At 42.5% G+C, this 16347-nt stretch overlaps 1 pseudogene; it reads right to left on the reverse strand.

The window, feature by feature from the left end:
- Positions 1–14340: 14340 nt before the first annotated feature.
- On the reverse strand, positions 14341–16341 carry LOC104535966 (annotated as a pseudogene).
- Positions 16342–16347: the final 6 nt, after the last annotated feature.

A 16347-nucleotide genomic window follows, 5' to 3' on the forward strand; every position in this document is an offset into this window, starting at 1 on the left:
AAGGGTGACCAAGCAGTGTATTTGCACTGTGTTATGGAAAATATCTAATGAATGAAACAAACTTGGAAGCAAAAAGAAAAATTAAGTGGGTCCTGCCAACCATTATTTTTCTGCCATTCTTGTTTCCATCCATCTCTGCAGAGCTAGAGTCCATCAATACTGGAAGCAAAACACAGCACAGCTGAAAGAGTAGAGGCAGATTGAAAGTCATCTCTGGATACAGACTGTCTTGCACAGCAATGCAGCTTGGGCAAAGCACTGGAGTGCTGATGTTCCCCATGGAGGAGAGGCCATTCAGGTGTGCTGAAAATAAATCCTTTTTGAGAAGAGAATCACAGACTTACAGAATGATGGAGTGGCTAAGGTTGGAAGTGGCCTTTGGAAGTCATCTGCTCCAACTGCACCACCCCCTCCCCTTTGCTCAAGGAGGGCCACCTAGAGACAGATCTGGCAGCTGCCTCAAATTCTGCCACACCTTATGATACCACTGCTTCTCTTCCATGTTCTGTGATTATTGAAAAGAGTCTGAGAGAGAAAGGCCATATTTTAATGCAGTTTGACTCATAGAAGTAAGTGGAAATGTCTCAGTAATGCCTATCTCTGACCTGTACAACTACCCTATCACATCTGAATCTCATGGTTGTTCATATTATGGGAATGAACATAAGAATAGCTCTATCAAGATCTTCCTAGCCCAGAATCTCATCTCTGACACTTGCCAAGAGAAGATTCCCAGTTAGAATTTGTGATCACAGCAAGTGTGTAGTGGTCTTGCTGAGAATACTCCCACAGCCTCTCTGGTTTGTTGCTTGGAGTCTTTCTGAGCCAGCAATACTGTCTTTATATTTTACATCTAAAACTAATTTTTATTCTATGAATTTGCCCTTTTCCTGGAGTTGAGTATCTGTACACAAGAGGGACACATTGTATGTCACTCTGGAGCAAAATCTAATGTATTCCATAGCAAAAGTTCTCTATTTTGTGAGCGGGGGTAAGGAGGAGGGAGCAGGCAAAGAAAAACAGAGTTATACAATTTAAGCATGGTAAAGAACTGAAAAGTTAAGATTATGTCTGGAAGCATTACTGTTTTAAATCTCCCAGAAGACCCAGTGGTTGTCGACACTAAGCTGCTGCCACTAAAGGTATGATGGGCTAGTGCCCATGGGAATGTCTTCAGCCAGCCATGGAAGTGGAGCTCTGATGGAATCCACGGATGAGGTATTTTGAAAAATTCTTGCCCTAGAAATCATATCATGGAATTATCACTGCACCAAGTTCACAAAGTTACTTCTGCAAGTCTGAGGCCTACAGATATGTCTTAAATAAAAAAGAAAGAAAGAAGAAAAAAGGAGAGCAGGTAACTGAGCTTCCTGCTCTAAGTGACAAAAAGAAAACATAAAGAATAAAGTTACAGATGAGATTAAATACGGTAATTATTTTGGGGCAAAAATGCATGGAATTGAGAATCATTACATATTCAGAGATGTTGACACTGAGATTATATTTGCAAGATAGTGGAATAAGTTAAAGTCAAGAAATTCAGAATACCAGACATGGGCACATTACCTCCATCTTGAAATGAGGCCATGTAAAAATTTTGTGATTCTTAAGGTACTAATCTGACTACTGTCTCTGGGATAAGAAAGTAGATAACTTTTACTGTTTCCCAGGTACTGAGATGATCACACTCACTGTGTCTTGGAGAGTATATTGACATAAATAAGGCACAAAAAGCTTCCTAGAAGAAGGAATATGTGTGCACTGAAGGCTAAAATGAGAGCCGGAATGAAAACTTGACATTTGATCCATTTCACCTGTGCTACACTGGGGTAAATACTACCCTCCTATATCAGTTCTGAGGTAGGATGAGAGCTCATCAGCCGGAATATCTGAAAGAGAGTGTTCAGAGCATCAGTGCACATCACAGGAGTGCCGCAGGCTTCACAAAAAGGCAAGATGATGCTAAGTGCATCAGCTGATGTTTGGAAACTGCTGGGGTAGCAGTAGTGACACCCTTATGACACCTACTCAGAAATACTCTGCACAGTCTCAGCCAAACCTACTGGAAAGACAAGACATCCTTGAGCTTCAACTAAATCCATAGAGAAGCCGCTCACCAGATGCCTGCTCAGCTCCAAACCTGGGGCAATGTGCTGCAGGGTCACCATGTCTGCCCAGAGGCCACATGTCCATGTGACTGTACTTGCTCCTGTCCCTGTCTGATACAGCACTTTACTGTCCCCTCAACACCCCCAAAGGCAGTTGAACATGTCTCAGGCCTGCCATGAGTTGCAGTCATTCAGCTCTTCCTCTCTTCATGATATGCCAGCAGAGTGTCCCTCCTCCAGAGCTGTTCCTTTGCTTCTAGGCCTTGGACAGTGCCCAAAAGGCACCACCCACTTGCTTTCAGATGAGACAGATCCTTACAGAGCAATCCTGTGGGGTGTGGCTTCCCTGCGCTCCCTGTCTCATGCACTTCACGTTGATGACTTGCCAAATTCAAAACGAAGAGCAGCCTGGAGCCAGTGTCACCAGGCACAGCATGAGCTGCCTTGCCCAAACAAGAAGAGGGTCCCAGCTAGCCTTGGCTCCAGCAGTTTTCCATCTACCCTATGAATGCACAGAGTGCTTTGCCTCCCAGGTGCATGCTCTGCCCCGAGGCACAAGCAGTGGCTGCCTCTGATGCTGCCTGTGCTCGCTGCCTGCCCATGCAAACCAAGAGGTGTCCTCTCTCCCAGGGACCAAGGCCTGCTCTGGCTTCGGAGCAGCAGCATCTGGACTCCAGGCTCTCCGTGGCATGGCCTTTTTACCAGGTACTGATCCCAGGGTAGACCTACTTGCCTTGCCGCTGCATGTCAGCTGGTGGCGACAGACAGATCAGAACCTGGGAGTCGCTCTTGTGTGGCTCAAAGGCAGCCCAGAGCAGTATCTCTCTGGCAGTGGCTGAGAGCCTCACTGGTGTCTGAGACAGTGTGGCAATGTGTAGTGGTGCCTGCGCGCACATTCTACAACTTCTACTGCCTTGGACCAAATACCCTCCTATCTTTCCTGCTACCTGCACTGTCACTGTGTGCAAATGAATCTGAATTTCACTCAGGAAATTACATTCTACTGTGTTTTTTCCTTTGAGTGCTCATTCTTTTGTCTGGAGCTCAGAAAGGTCCCAAATGAACAAATTTGACTGTTCTATGTCAAAAGATTTTACCAATCGTTCGGTTATATTGGACTAGACACTATTCACAAGCACGCCATTTTGATCGATTCCTCTCTCTTTTACTTGATCCATTTTCTTTCAATCAAGCTTCCTCCTTGTCAGCACTAACAAGTGGCTAATACAGAAAAGGAACAGTGAGGTCTGTGCCATCCTAGCCAGCTCAACCAAATGAACTTTCCAAATATGCTTGTCATTCACTTGTTATCTCAGACACTGTCAGAACATTTTGAGCAGGCCCTGCAGCTCTGCCAGTTGAATGGAGTCAGCTCCTTTCCCAACAATCACTTCCCACACTCCTTTCCCCACTTCACGGTGCTCAATATCTGACTGTTTTCTATCTTAATAGCAGTTCCCCAGCTGGCTTTGTTCCAGACCCTAGCTGTTCTAGTCTAGCTAGATCGGAAATGCCACAGTTGGATGCCTTATCTGAGAAAGATGACAAGCTACTCTGTCTTAGCCTGCCTTTGACAAACTGCCTTTTATCCACTTTTCCGTGTAGCACAGACTCTGTTGCTCTTGCTGAAGGACAGGGCACGTTCCTCTACCCTCTGGACAGTCATTTGTTCCCCAGCCCTTGCCATTCCTAGGCCTTCTCTAGCCCATGCATGGTGTATGCATGGTATAAGAAGCCAGCTCTGGAAAAGCTTCCTGAATATTTTTTTAATTAAGTTGGAATGCATTTAAGTGCCTTTTCACCCCTTGATATTTTATGGAGAATTGAAAAATGAAGCTAACTGCAATACCTGGTAAAAACCAGTAGTTTTGTAAAGAGGATTCTTTCATACTGGGCAGGTGTCACCTCAAGGTATGGATCCACTAGAACAAAAATTCTCCCCATATTGTCATCTGGCCCCACAGAATGTTGAATTTTGGCTTGGCTACTGTAATGGCCACGATAGGTCCCAACAGGAGCACTGCACTTCAGGCGCTCAGCAAAAGCAGTTTTCAGTGGGCAGCACTTAGGTCCTCTCATGATTCACAGAAGCATTGAAGGCTGGCGTGGCTGGTGGGAGTATCTTCTCCAACCTCGCTGAGATTTTCTTGTCATTCTGGATCATTTAGGCAATCTGCTGTAAATTCGAATCAGAATGGGATTCAGCCAGAATAGGGGATGTAGGGAAAATTCTGTTCTTTTGTCTACAGGCAGGCAGAGAGATTTGGCAACAGAAAGGAATTACCTTTGTTATCATGAAAGTTTACCTATATTTTTGATAAGCGGCTTTCACTATATATGTCTGATGTTTGGACTTCCTAAATATAACTCCTGGCCCTGAGAAAACTCCAAGGGATTGAATGTGATTAATCTTTAAGTTTATCAGGGATTGGTGAACAGTAGTATTTTGTTTAGATGAGAAGCAGTTATTATGACTTGCTAGGGGAGGAACCATGTATGTATGTATAAGTTAGGGGTTGATATATTGTGTGAGGGAGAGATTAAGGTGTTTGTGTTTAGTGTGTATGCAAAAGAGATTGTATCCTGAAGGAAGAAGTATAATATTTAAGGATATCCTGGGCAGGGTAAGCACTTTTCAGTAGTACATCTTCAGTGCACTGTTCTTTGTAATGTAAGGTTTGATCTTGCCTGAGCCATATATTTGCATACGCTGCATTATCACTCATTTCCCATCCTTGGTGACAAAGCCGTTGGTAGAAGGTTGTTGAAGTGACAATGCCTGTTTTGGTAACTCCATATGATTCAGAGAAGGAGAGAATGCATGTTATCACCATCACATTGTGGTACTTGGCAATCACAGGGGCTGCAGACATTCTGAGAGGAAGCTGATGTTGACCTTTCTCTGGAATAGGTGTATCAGACAATACAAAGCAACATTATCATAAACCTAGCTATTCTAACTAGTTGCATCATCCATTAATTTTCTATAATGAACAAGCTAAGATAATAAAAGGCCTTTCAATTATTTATAAGAACAAAATGACACTGCTGCAAATGCAGGAATATATCCCATAGCAGGGGAATCCTTTCTAGGTGAAGCTCCTGACAGACTCATACAGACCACAGGAAAAAGCATGGTATGCTAGATATCAGCCACCAGCAGGCTTATGATGAACTTGCTCATCCAGTTAGTTTAACACAGGTTGTTGTGAGTGAGATGTTTCTAGGTTCCAGAGGAGAATTTACATTTTCATGGAGAGTACCTTGTGTTGCTAATAGCAGGTTTGTAGTCTCGCTAATTGACACTTTTCCTTAATAACAAAGGTGTGAGTTGTGTTGCTGCTGGCAACCAGGACATTAAGGCCTCTTCTGACCTGGCATTAGGCCACTGCACAAAGGGTGGCCTAGAATCAAATCCTCAGTGTCATTTGCTCTCTATGGAAAGCAGTAGATAAGTAGGCAGCAAGGTGATACAAGAAGTGCTAAGCAGAAGCTAGGTTTTGTTTTGGAAATAGTCCCTTTTACAGTGAATGGTGATAGTCTCATAAATTAAGTGTTGGAAAAGTCATGTATGCACAGTGTGCAGTAAAGATCAAGGCTGTGGAAATCCAGAGAGCTGTGGAACAGTTGTCATATGACTGTGTCCTGCAACCCATGCACAGAAGGGACAGTGTACCATGACCAGAAGCCACTGCTCAAGAGCCACAGTAGTGGTGCTACCAAGGCTGCAACACATGTTCCTGTGCCCAAAACATGTTCTCTTGGGTACAAAGACAATGTAGATCTTTCTGCTGAGCAACCACTCTGAGGAGTGAAAGATCATCTAGGTGCAGAACTGGGCCATAGGCTGTCAGGATACATCTTGTGTCTCCCAGAGAAGCTGCAGTTTAACACTGCCAACTCTTAAATGAGATGCTGTTTTATGTGTGTCAGATGGCACAGGAAAATGTATGTGTTGTTCCTTCATGTAACAGCTGACAAAGAAATGCAGAAAGGCATATTTGTGTTATTAACATTGAAAGTACGTTTACTTGCTGCTGGTCACTCCATATCTACCCATGACACAATCTATTTATCTTCCCTTTCTCCACAGGACTGTTAATTTTATAGATGTCTATCACATCCTGCATCAAGCACCTCTTCTTCCCTCTGAAGATGTCTTTCTATGGGAGCAGTTCTCTGTTTCTGATACTGCTTGAGACCCTTCACTGCACCTCTTTGGGATCTGGTTACCAAAACTAAATTCAGTATTCAAGCTTTGGGTACATGACATAATGATACATTCTGATCTGTCATCAGAGTCTTTCATAAAAACTCCTATTTTTCCATCTGTGCTGTCAATCTGCTTTTGGACTGACAATTCAGAGAACCATAAAAAATATACCAAGATCTTTATAATGAATAAACAATTTTTTGGGACGTGGAGAAATGATTGGTTTATAAATGTTAAATACCACTAACCTGATTTCAACCAACCTCTTAGAAAGTCATTCAATTATTCTGTGTCTTGACATTCCATGGAGTTTTAGTGCCACAAGCAGATCTTACGGTAATTTTGTCATTTTTTTACCAGGCCATTTACGCATATGTTGAACTGCACAGGTTCTAACTCACATCTCTGCGAGACTGCTGGTGGCTTCCCACCTCAGTTAAGCATTTATTTCCACATTTCATGTCCTGTCTTTTAATTCACAAAGTAGATATTTCTTTCCAGTCAAAGCAACTTTTGCTCATGTCATGTGGGAGCATGCGTATACTTTTCAAAATCTCATCATACTATATTGACTATATCATTCTCATCCATGTCCCCATTTATTCTATTGAAGTCAAATGTATTGAGAGATACAGCTTTCACTTTCAAATTCCATTATTATTGTGGTTTCTACCAGTTCATCTTATGCAGATGTCAGACTAACAGATCTATTTCCCCACAGTCAGGAAAGTTTTAAAAGACTTATACTACCGGTACAAAGTTTTATTTCCTTGATACTCAGCATGACTTAAACAACAGGTCACTTCTACAACAATTCAATCTGTTTGGAGGTGGTGTTTTTTTTTTATATTCCTGGGTATATAAAATTTGCTGTAACAGATGTGTTACCACTCAACATATTTTCACCTACAACTTAAAGTATGCGATGGAGATCTTAAATTAACAGAGTTCATTGTATTTTTCTCTACTAGTAGATGTTCTTTCTGGAAACTTCCTTACTTCTGAAATAAAAAGAAGCACAAATTGTTTTGCTTTTCTGCTCATTTTCTTTTAGTGCTCATTTTCTACTTAAGTTGTTACTGTTTCTTCTGCTCATAAAATGCTTATAATAGACATATATGTATATATATGTCTAGACACATATTGATGCTTGAGATGAGACCAATTGGATAATCTTTCAGAACCTTTTCTTACATTGGAACAGATTAGTTTCAATGATGCAGTTAATAGGATCACTCTTCAGTGTTAGCTTTTGTCACTTTCAAGGTTAAATCTGGAAGATGTCAGAAATATTGTAGCAAATACTGAAACACTCAGATGTGCAGAGATATATCTGCTATGCAATAAGCTACATTAAAAAGCTCACAGGTAACACAGACAAACATACCAACATTTGCAGTTTGTACTTGAGTTTTGTACTTCTTTGGATTATCTGATACACCAGATTATTTTATTCAAAAATGTTCCCCATGGGATTTGCAGCTTGCAAGTGCTGCTGTTAGCCACACTCTCAGAATGAGCAGGGCATGTTGGAAGGATCAGTGCATGCTGTGGACCCTGATTAACTATCTGACACAGAATGCCCAGTCTCTGCTGCAGCAGTGTTTCTGCTGCCCTCTGTGTAAAATGAGAGCCACCAGAAATGCTAGCACAAGTCAAAAAGAAATGCTGATGCTCTAATCTACTAGAGCAAAACTTCTTATCTCTACCCTTCTGCTAAGATGCAGCTGAGTACTGGACCATGGCAATGGTAAGGACATACTTTGCATATAAAAACCAGTAAGAATTAGGTCATATTAAGAAAGAAATTGAGGAAATAATTTTGTATTTCTTTCAGGCTGTTTCTGTGCCAGACTGTGGCTGACACAAAGTGTTGCCTGGTAGGAAAAAGTGTTTCAGACTTCTGCTCTGGCAACTCTATTAGAGAATTCCATGCTGGTGCAGAAAAAAAAATAAGTGGAAATGTGAACTGATGTCTGGAAGAAGGTTGCTAATGAACATAACTAATAAGAGACTTGAATGCATCTGGGATGCTCTGGGATGAAAAGCAGTTCAGGATATTCATTGCATGGGCTGAGAGGTGTAAGCTAAAACCCATGGAGCTAGAGCATAAGCCCCAGAATAGTGTTGCTGGTGAAGGCTGGGGGGCAATTAGTGGGATTTCTTTTTTGTTTTTGTATGAAAGGCTGGCTTTTCTCTCTCTTAGTCCTTTCCCTCTGTTATTTGTGCTTGGTATACTTGTGATCTTGCTTCAATTCATGGAAAACAAAATAGTTACTTCTCCTCATATGGACTGTTGGAAGTTGTATTTTGTTAAGGTGGTGCCATCCTTTCTCAGTGTGGATTCCAAGCAGCTTCCTGTAAAGTTACAGTGACAGATAATCTGCAGCTGAGGGGAAGATATAATTTCACTGAACAGTGAACAGGAAGATAAAAACTGTGACCTAGGATGACAGGATAAGCAGTTCTTGAAAGTGCATCAGAGTTAGCTAATTATCTTCCTCCTACCATGAGAGCAAACCTGACTAGATGACATCTGAGCAGTGTTTTAAATAACATGAAGGTGATATAGAGGATACTTTTTCTGCCACATACTGAAGATCCAGTTACACAGATGAGTAACATGGAAGACTGAGAAGTCAATGGGAAGAAGAGGATGTCTGGCAATGTCTGAGATGTTGGAGAGTGAAGCAGAAATGAATCTGTGTTCAGTGTTAACTATTAGAAACAGCAAACAATCAGCTTGTAGTGAGAGAACAAAAAATGATGATGAGGTGTGCTCCACCTACAGTAGAAACTTAAAGACCTTTCTGTGGAAGTATATCAGCTTCATTTACAAGCTTGACTCTTTTGAGGCTGTAAATGGAAGTTATACAGGCATTGCAACTCTTTTGCACAACCTTCTTTATGAAAAATCTCAAAAATCATTAAACTGTAGAACAACTTATGTTGGAAGGTACCTCAGCAGATCATTTGGCCCAGCCTTTCATGGGAAAGGGAGCCTAGATGAGATTATCTAGTACTCTGCCCAGTTGCATTATGAAAAACTCCAGTGATGGGATCTCCACTCATTTCCCTGGGGAGATTTTTCCAGTGAATGGTTGTTAGCAGTGTAAGAATTTCTTTCTTACATTAGGATGAAACTTCACCCGGTACAACTTGCACCCATTACCTCTTGTCCTCTCCATGTGGCTCTCTGTGAGGAGAGAGCCTCCATCCTCTTTGTAGCACCATTTAAGTACTGCAAAACTGTGATGAGGTCCCCTTTTAAGTAATATCTTCTCCACGGATAAATGACCAAACTTTTTCAAACTCCTTCCTTCCTTCCTTCCTTCCTTCCTTCCTTCCTTCCTTCCTTCCTTCCTTGTTTTGCATTCTCAAGGGCACAAATTCTTGCTAGCAGATGCCTAGGCCTTCCCTCCCTCCCTCCTTCCCTCCTTCCCTCCCTCATTCACCTATTCTCTTTCTTTCTCTTTTCTCTCCTTCTCTTTTGTTTTCTTTTTGTTTCTCTGTTCCTCTTCTTTTCTGTCACTGGGGAGGAACACATTTTTTGGTCAATGCAAGCTTTCTGTGGCGTGAACACATGGGAAGTAAGTACTTAGGAAACTAGAAAGCTTAATCTGTCATTGTTGGCAAGAAATTTCTGTAAGAAAGTTCTTTCTGCTGGTAAGAAATACTTTCTTAATGTCTTAGTTCATCTTATAGGACTGATGTTCTTGTGCTCAGAAGAAACACCATACTCTTCCACGTTCAAGCTTTTAAAGGTCAGAGAACTCTGTAGTCTACATGCAGCAGCAGCTCTAGTTGAGCTCATCAGCTGCATCTATTTTAAACTTTCTCTAAGAGATGTTCCTCTATGTTTATTACAGCTCATGTTTTTCCCAAGATCAGTTACCTTTGCATCAGCGTTTATCAGGTCACAAGCAATCTGACTCCAGAAATAGTGTGTCAATGCAAAATGACTCCTGTCCTCCATCTAGGGCAGCATATCACAAAGTGAGGAGAAATTAATTCTCGTTATCCCTCACATTAATATACCACCTCGATTCCAAGAAGTGTCCAGTCATGTTTTCCAGCATGGCCAGTAGCAAGACCAAGTCACCCCAGTGCAATATGTGAGACTTCTCTCCATTTCCCACACATACAGTTTGAAGTAGATAATTGGACCAAGATATTGTCAGAAACGTTTCCTATTATCAAGTTGTCCAGAGAGGTGGTGGAGACCCCATCCCTGGAGATGTTCAAGGTCAGGCCTAATGGGGCTCTGAGCTACCTGATCTAGTAACAATGTCCCTGCTTACTGCAGAGGGGTTGGACTGGATGATCTTTAAAGGTCCCTTCCAACTCAATACATTCTATGATTCTATGATTAGTTGAGCACTTAGGAACAAATTCTCAAGCCACAATTTCTTACAGGTGAGACATGAGCCCAAACATTTTCAAGTGCTTTAACTACATAATGATTCTTCCACAGTCAGGCCAAGTTGTTCATTTTGGATGGTCATTGTAATATTGTCCAAGAGGAACAGGGATTTTAAGCATCAAAATGTGGTCCTCAAAGTTGTTGTGGTCTTTGCTCATCAGTCATCAATTTTAGAAAGGTACTCATGAAGTCAGAAATACTTCTCTGTGTTTTTAGTGAGCCACAGTTGCAATACACTGACTTTGGAATCAAGCTTTTGCGATCCATATAAATTTTTCACTTGTTTTGTTTAAAGAAATATGTGCTTCAGTACAAACAAAATCCTGTTTATCTGCTACCTAGCAAAGTATTTCAATATTTAGTTATAACATAGGAGTATTCCTTGGGTTTAAACCTCAGCGTTCTTAGGAGAAGGAGGACCTCCTAATCTTGAATGCTGTTGCTGCAAACACACTGGCCACTGCGATAAGTGCAAAAGGCTTCCTTCCAGTTATCTCCTCTCCACCTCCCCTCCAACAAATCCAGCTCTCTTCCCCAGCAACTTCAACACTTCTTGAAGTACTCCTTGGAAATGTAGCGATGAGGAGCTAGCCAGGAACTTCGAGGGAGCCTTAAGTGAAAGAGAGCCAAGCCTTCTCTAATGTTCCTGACATCTGCTTGTAGAATCTGCCCTTGGCAGCTACATGATGCACAAGGGTCCAGTGCTGCCAGAATGACTGTTCCACATTTTAAGTTCGGCTTCTTGCCTTGCAGGAAACAGGCTGTCCTTTGTTTTAAACTTCAGACAAGCATATATTGTGTGGATGACTTTTTTCTTCTCTGTCCAGCCAGGATGCAGTTAGTATCTACATTCCAACTCATCCATTGCTGCAAGAGTCAGACAGGGAATACACAGTTTGACAGTATTATCTATGGTTTTTCCCTCCATAAATTGCTAGATTTTGTGATTTATTTAAAGCTATAATGTTCCCAGATATTTTTCCACTTGAAATCTTACCTTACGTGATATAATCTAATTCCTTTAGCTTTTTGTATTTATACATAACTTCACATCATTCCTTGGCACAAAGCTTATTATAGTCTTATCTTAATATTTCAGTACCAGAAAACACCATACAGTACTGCAGCAGTTCCTAGCTGACTCAACATGTTACTTTGCTTGGGGTTTATCCTTAGTATGTCCTCTTGTTCACACTACTTCTGCAAATTTCCATTTCATTACTTCATCAATCTATATTTCATTTACAACCAAAACATTTGGGCTTAATATTGGCGATTCTATCTAACAGAGAAAGCAATTAACTGCAATTTCTTACTCAAATACATTATTTGTGTTTCTTTAGAAGTGATTGTTACTAACTTCTGCCATAAAGAAAGCTCTGCTTGATCTTTGATTTTGCTCAAGAAACAGCCACTATCTAGAGTTTGTGGCCTTCACCTGCCTTGTTCAAAGAGGGCAGTACATCAGTCCTTGCGTGAGTTGCTCCATAAGCACTCAGATCCATTCAGACACCTCTGGAGCTCCAGATTTTATTTAGACAAGTTACTTGTCCTGTCTTTGTCCTGATCCTCTCCTCTTGGCGGTATGAGAATTAAATTAGTGTTATTCTTTATTCAGTAGTGTCAGAGGTGTTGTGAAAAATGGGGAAATAAATCTGGTCTTATGAGGCCAGCACCGAATATGCAACAGACGCCAGCTGGGGAACAAATAGTAATTGTTTATTTATAGCAACATTTACAGGTTCTTTTGGATTTCTGGTGATAAATTGAAAAGTTACAGGTACACTAAAGATTGTATAACTAATATAATAACAACAACACACTATAAAACTCATACCCACACACGCTAACAACAACAACTTGCCTGCTGTAAGCCTGACCTGTCGAACAGAAATAGAGTGGAGCAAAACCGTGAGTACACTCAGGGAAGCATAGAAATGCACCTGAGGAGAAATGTAAAATTGTCTCCGTTTAAGGGTCAGAGAGAGAGAGCGAGCAGGATTTTCTCTCTATTGCTCCTACCCCTCCCAGGGGGAGGATTAAGAAAAGGGAATAGAGAGAGAATTAAAAAAAAAAATCCTCCCGCACAAGGTCGGAAGTTAAGACTGTAACAAGTTTAATGAAAACAACAGGGGAAAGGAAAAGGAAATTAATAAGAGACAAAGGATATTTATATACAAAACCCAATCCCAGTAGTCTCGAGTGGAAATGTCCAAACAGTGCCTCGTGGCCGCTGTGACCGCTGTGACTCGTCACCAGGGACTGCAGTGGTGCCGGAGAGCAGATGGTGGTGGATGCTGCCGAGCACGTGGAGCTAGGCCCAGCAGCCCCAAGATGCGACAGGAAGAGGCCAGGAAAGCCAGGAAAAGCCCATGAAAACCTCAGTTTTTTATAGACTGTGGCCGGAAAGGGGAGGGAACAGTACTGATCTCTGACCCCCCAGGGTCCTACAGACACCTTCTGTCCTTCCCTTTCGGGCTGGTAACCCTTAAACCATAACAAAAATACATCCAGAGAGTATGAACCTGAGGAAGAAAATATGAAGTATACTCAGGGAGTATGCACCTGAGGATAAATGTATCACTCTTCATTAGCTGAGGTAAATAATCTTACCCACAAGGTGTCCCAAGTGGGGGGTATGGAGAGGGAGTGAATTCGTCAATCTGTCCAGCTGTCCTGACCCTCCAGGTAAGGACTCCCATGTAAGTTATCTTGGCCAGTATTATGACCAAGGGGGAAGGTCCTCAACACTCCATGGCTGGAGATGTAACTCCCAGTTTCAAGCATGAATCTTAGGGGTTTTATTCCCTGATGTATGTGACAGCAGGCAGAAATGTGCCTGTGTGGATTAGACCACCTGGGGTGTTTGTCTTCAGCAGTATTTACCCTTATCTTTAGTTATTCAAGGATCTTGTTCCCTTCTGTATGCTCTATCTCTTGCTTATCTTTGTATTGTCATGGTCCCTTGGAGCCAGACAGAAATAGTTCAGCTTACCTTTTTATTACTTTTAGGCAATTTAATAGTGGTTTGATTAGGACTCAGGGCATACTATTTGTTGGGGGATTTCAAGGCTCAACTCAGGTTTCAGTTCTCTGAATGATGCAGCACTGCCCTGTTTAGTTTTGTGCTTGCCAAACAACTCAGGGCTGAGTTATCTACACAGCTTCCCATGGATCATCTCTGCAGAGACAGGGCCTTAAGGTAATCTAAAGCTGAGTTGCTCCTGCAAGCCCCCATGAGTCGCCTGGTGCACTGGACATTATCAAAACCTGTTTATGTTATGAGCCAGAACAATCCTTACAAGAGGACACAGTAGAGAAATACTGGAGATGGGATAATTAAAGCTCTACTGGTTAAAGAGAAGCTCTAAAGGTTAAAGAGAAATAAAATGTTTCATTTGAAAATGCCCCAAACTTATGTAACTACAGAATTGAATTGCAACAACCAAAAGAACTGCTTCTGTTGTGTATGCAAAGGTATCTATTTTTTATTCTTTAGACATTGACATGATTACAAAGACTAATTGAAGAAGAAAGTGACTGAGAGGTTCACATTTTGTGCATTCCTCAGGTCACTTTGCTGCCTCTTGACATCCTCACTCTTCCTCTTCTATCTTCTTGCCGTGAAACTCCCGGCTCTTTGCTCGAAGTTTGTTGACCTGCGACTCTGCCCTGCGACTCGGCAATGTCAGCCCGCTCCTCGGCTTCCTCCAGCTCATGCTGGATCTTGCGGAACTTGGAGAGGTTGACATTGGACAACTCCTCCTGTGTAAGGAGAGGGAATCAGTGGGGTGTATCTCAGGGCAGGATTTCACTCCTCCTGTCCCTCAGCCTTATAGCTCTTTGGTCCTTGCCTGGGGGAAGGCATAATCTTCCACCCCCCACCACAGCTTACACATAAGCATCACACAGACCTCCTCATCCTCCCTTATTCAGGACCCCACTGTGACAAGCTTCACCCGTACTGTGTCATTCTTGAGGAGGCATTTAGTCACTTGGATTTGTCCTTTCTGTACTTATTCCCACGCTACTTGTTGCCCAACTATCTGTGTGATTTATGAGGTTGAGAAAGACCCTGAAACCCTCTGCTCTCAGTCAGTAGCTGAGATTCATGAATGCCTCAGTCAGTGGATGTGGCCCCTGGGTTTGTGTAGTCTCACCTCCTGTATAAAACAGACTGCAGAACTTCCCTCACTTCATGCCCAACTGCTGCAGGGTGCCCAGAACTCAGCAAGGCCTCATGAAACCATACAAAACAGTGTGCCCAAGACTGCCGTGTCTTGGGAAATACTGTCATGCCCCTTTCCTGGTATTCATACTGCTCTCAATGAGCATGCTGCCACGATGGAGGGTGGCTCTTGCTCATTCTCTAGGCAATACTTACAGCCTCCTCAGCTTGTCTCTTGTAGGATTTCACCTTCGTTTGCAGCTTGTACACCAGATCCTGGAGCCTGAGGATATTCTTCTGGTCTTCCTCAGGAGCTATTTTTTTCCCACCGTGTGAGGTTAACAGTTCCTCTTGAGGATGGTGCATGCAAAATTTGACTTGCTGTGAGAAAACTCTGCCAGCCCAAGGAGGACTTCTGCCTTACCTGGTAGGTCAGCTCCTTCACTCTCCTCTCGTACTTGCGCACACCCTTCACAGCTTCAGCGCTGCGCTTCTGCTCAGCATCAACCTCCCCTTCCAGCTCCCGCACCTGCAATGACAAGCCCAGCTTTGGAGCTTCCCTGCTGACTGCTTACATGACGTGCTTCCAGGTGCACAAATACCAGCCCTACGCACTCTGGCCTCCAGCTTCTGGATTTGCTTCTTGCCTCCCTTCAGAGCCAACTGCTCAGCCTCATCCAGACGGTGCTGCAGGTCCTTCACCGTCTGGGTCACGTTTCTTCTTCATCCTCTCCAGGTGGGCACTGGTGTCCTGCTCCTTCTTCAGCTCTTCCGCCATCATGGCTGCCTGAAGAGAGCAAAGGGTCAAAGCCATTTTGGTGCTGGAGACATTCTGGGGGAGAATACAACTGCCATCGGCACTGAAAGGAGCCCCCGACTCACATCTGTGATGGCCTTCTTGGCTTTCTCTTCAGCATTGCGGGCTTCCTGGATCGTGTCCTCCATTTCACCCTGAATTTGCATGATGTCTGTTTCCAGCTTCTTCTTGGTGTTGATCAGGCTGGTGTTCTGTGCAACAGCAATATATATTGTCCAGTTAGTTCCAAAACAAAACAGTTATTTTAGAAAATTATTGTTTGAATTTAAAGTAATCATGGATATATATCTAATTAGCATCCCCTTTCAAATGATGCATCTTGTCAGGTTGTACTCAGCTAGGTAGCAGAGAGTTCTTAAAAGGTTTAAACACTTCTGATGCAATCCTACTCATATAACTGCAATCTAATTCTTTGTACAAGAGCAATAATCCTCGTTCAGGTTAAGCTTTTTATTACAAGAGATGTTTTAGTACTTTATAGAGTTAAAAAAATCTTGAAAGGGAAAAAAAATGGCTCTTAAGATTTTTGAATCTCATTAATCTAACCTGAGAGTGGAGGAGCTGAACTCTCTCACTTGCATCCATCAGTTCCTGCTCAGCCACTTTCCGTGACCGCTC

This window comes from Mesitornis unicolor, unplaced genomic scaffold, assembly GCF_000695765.1.
Source record: "Mesitornis unicolor isolate BGI_N332 unplaced genomic scaffold, ASM69576v1 scaffold9952, whole genome shotgun sequence".
NCBI classification, from domain to species: domain Eukaryota; kingdom Metazoa; phylum Chordata; class Aves; order Mesitornithiformes; family Mesitornithidae; genus Mesitornis; species Mesitornis unicolor.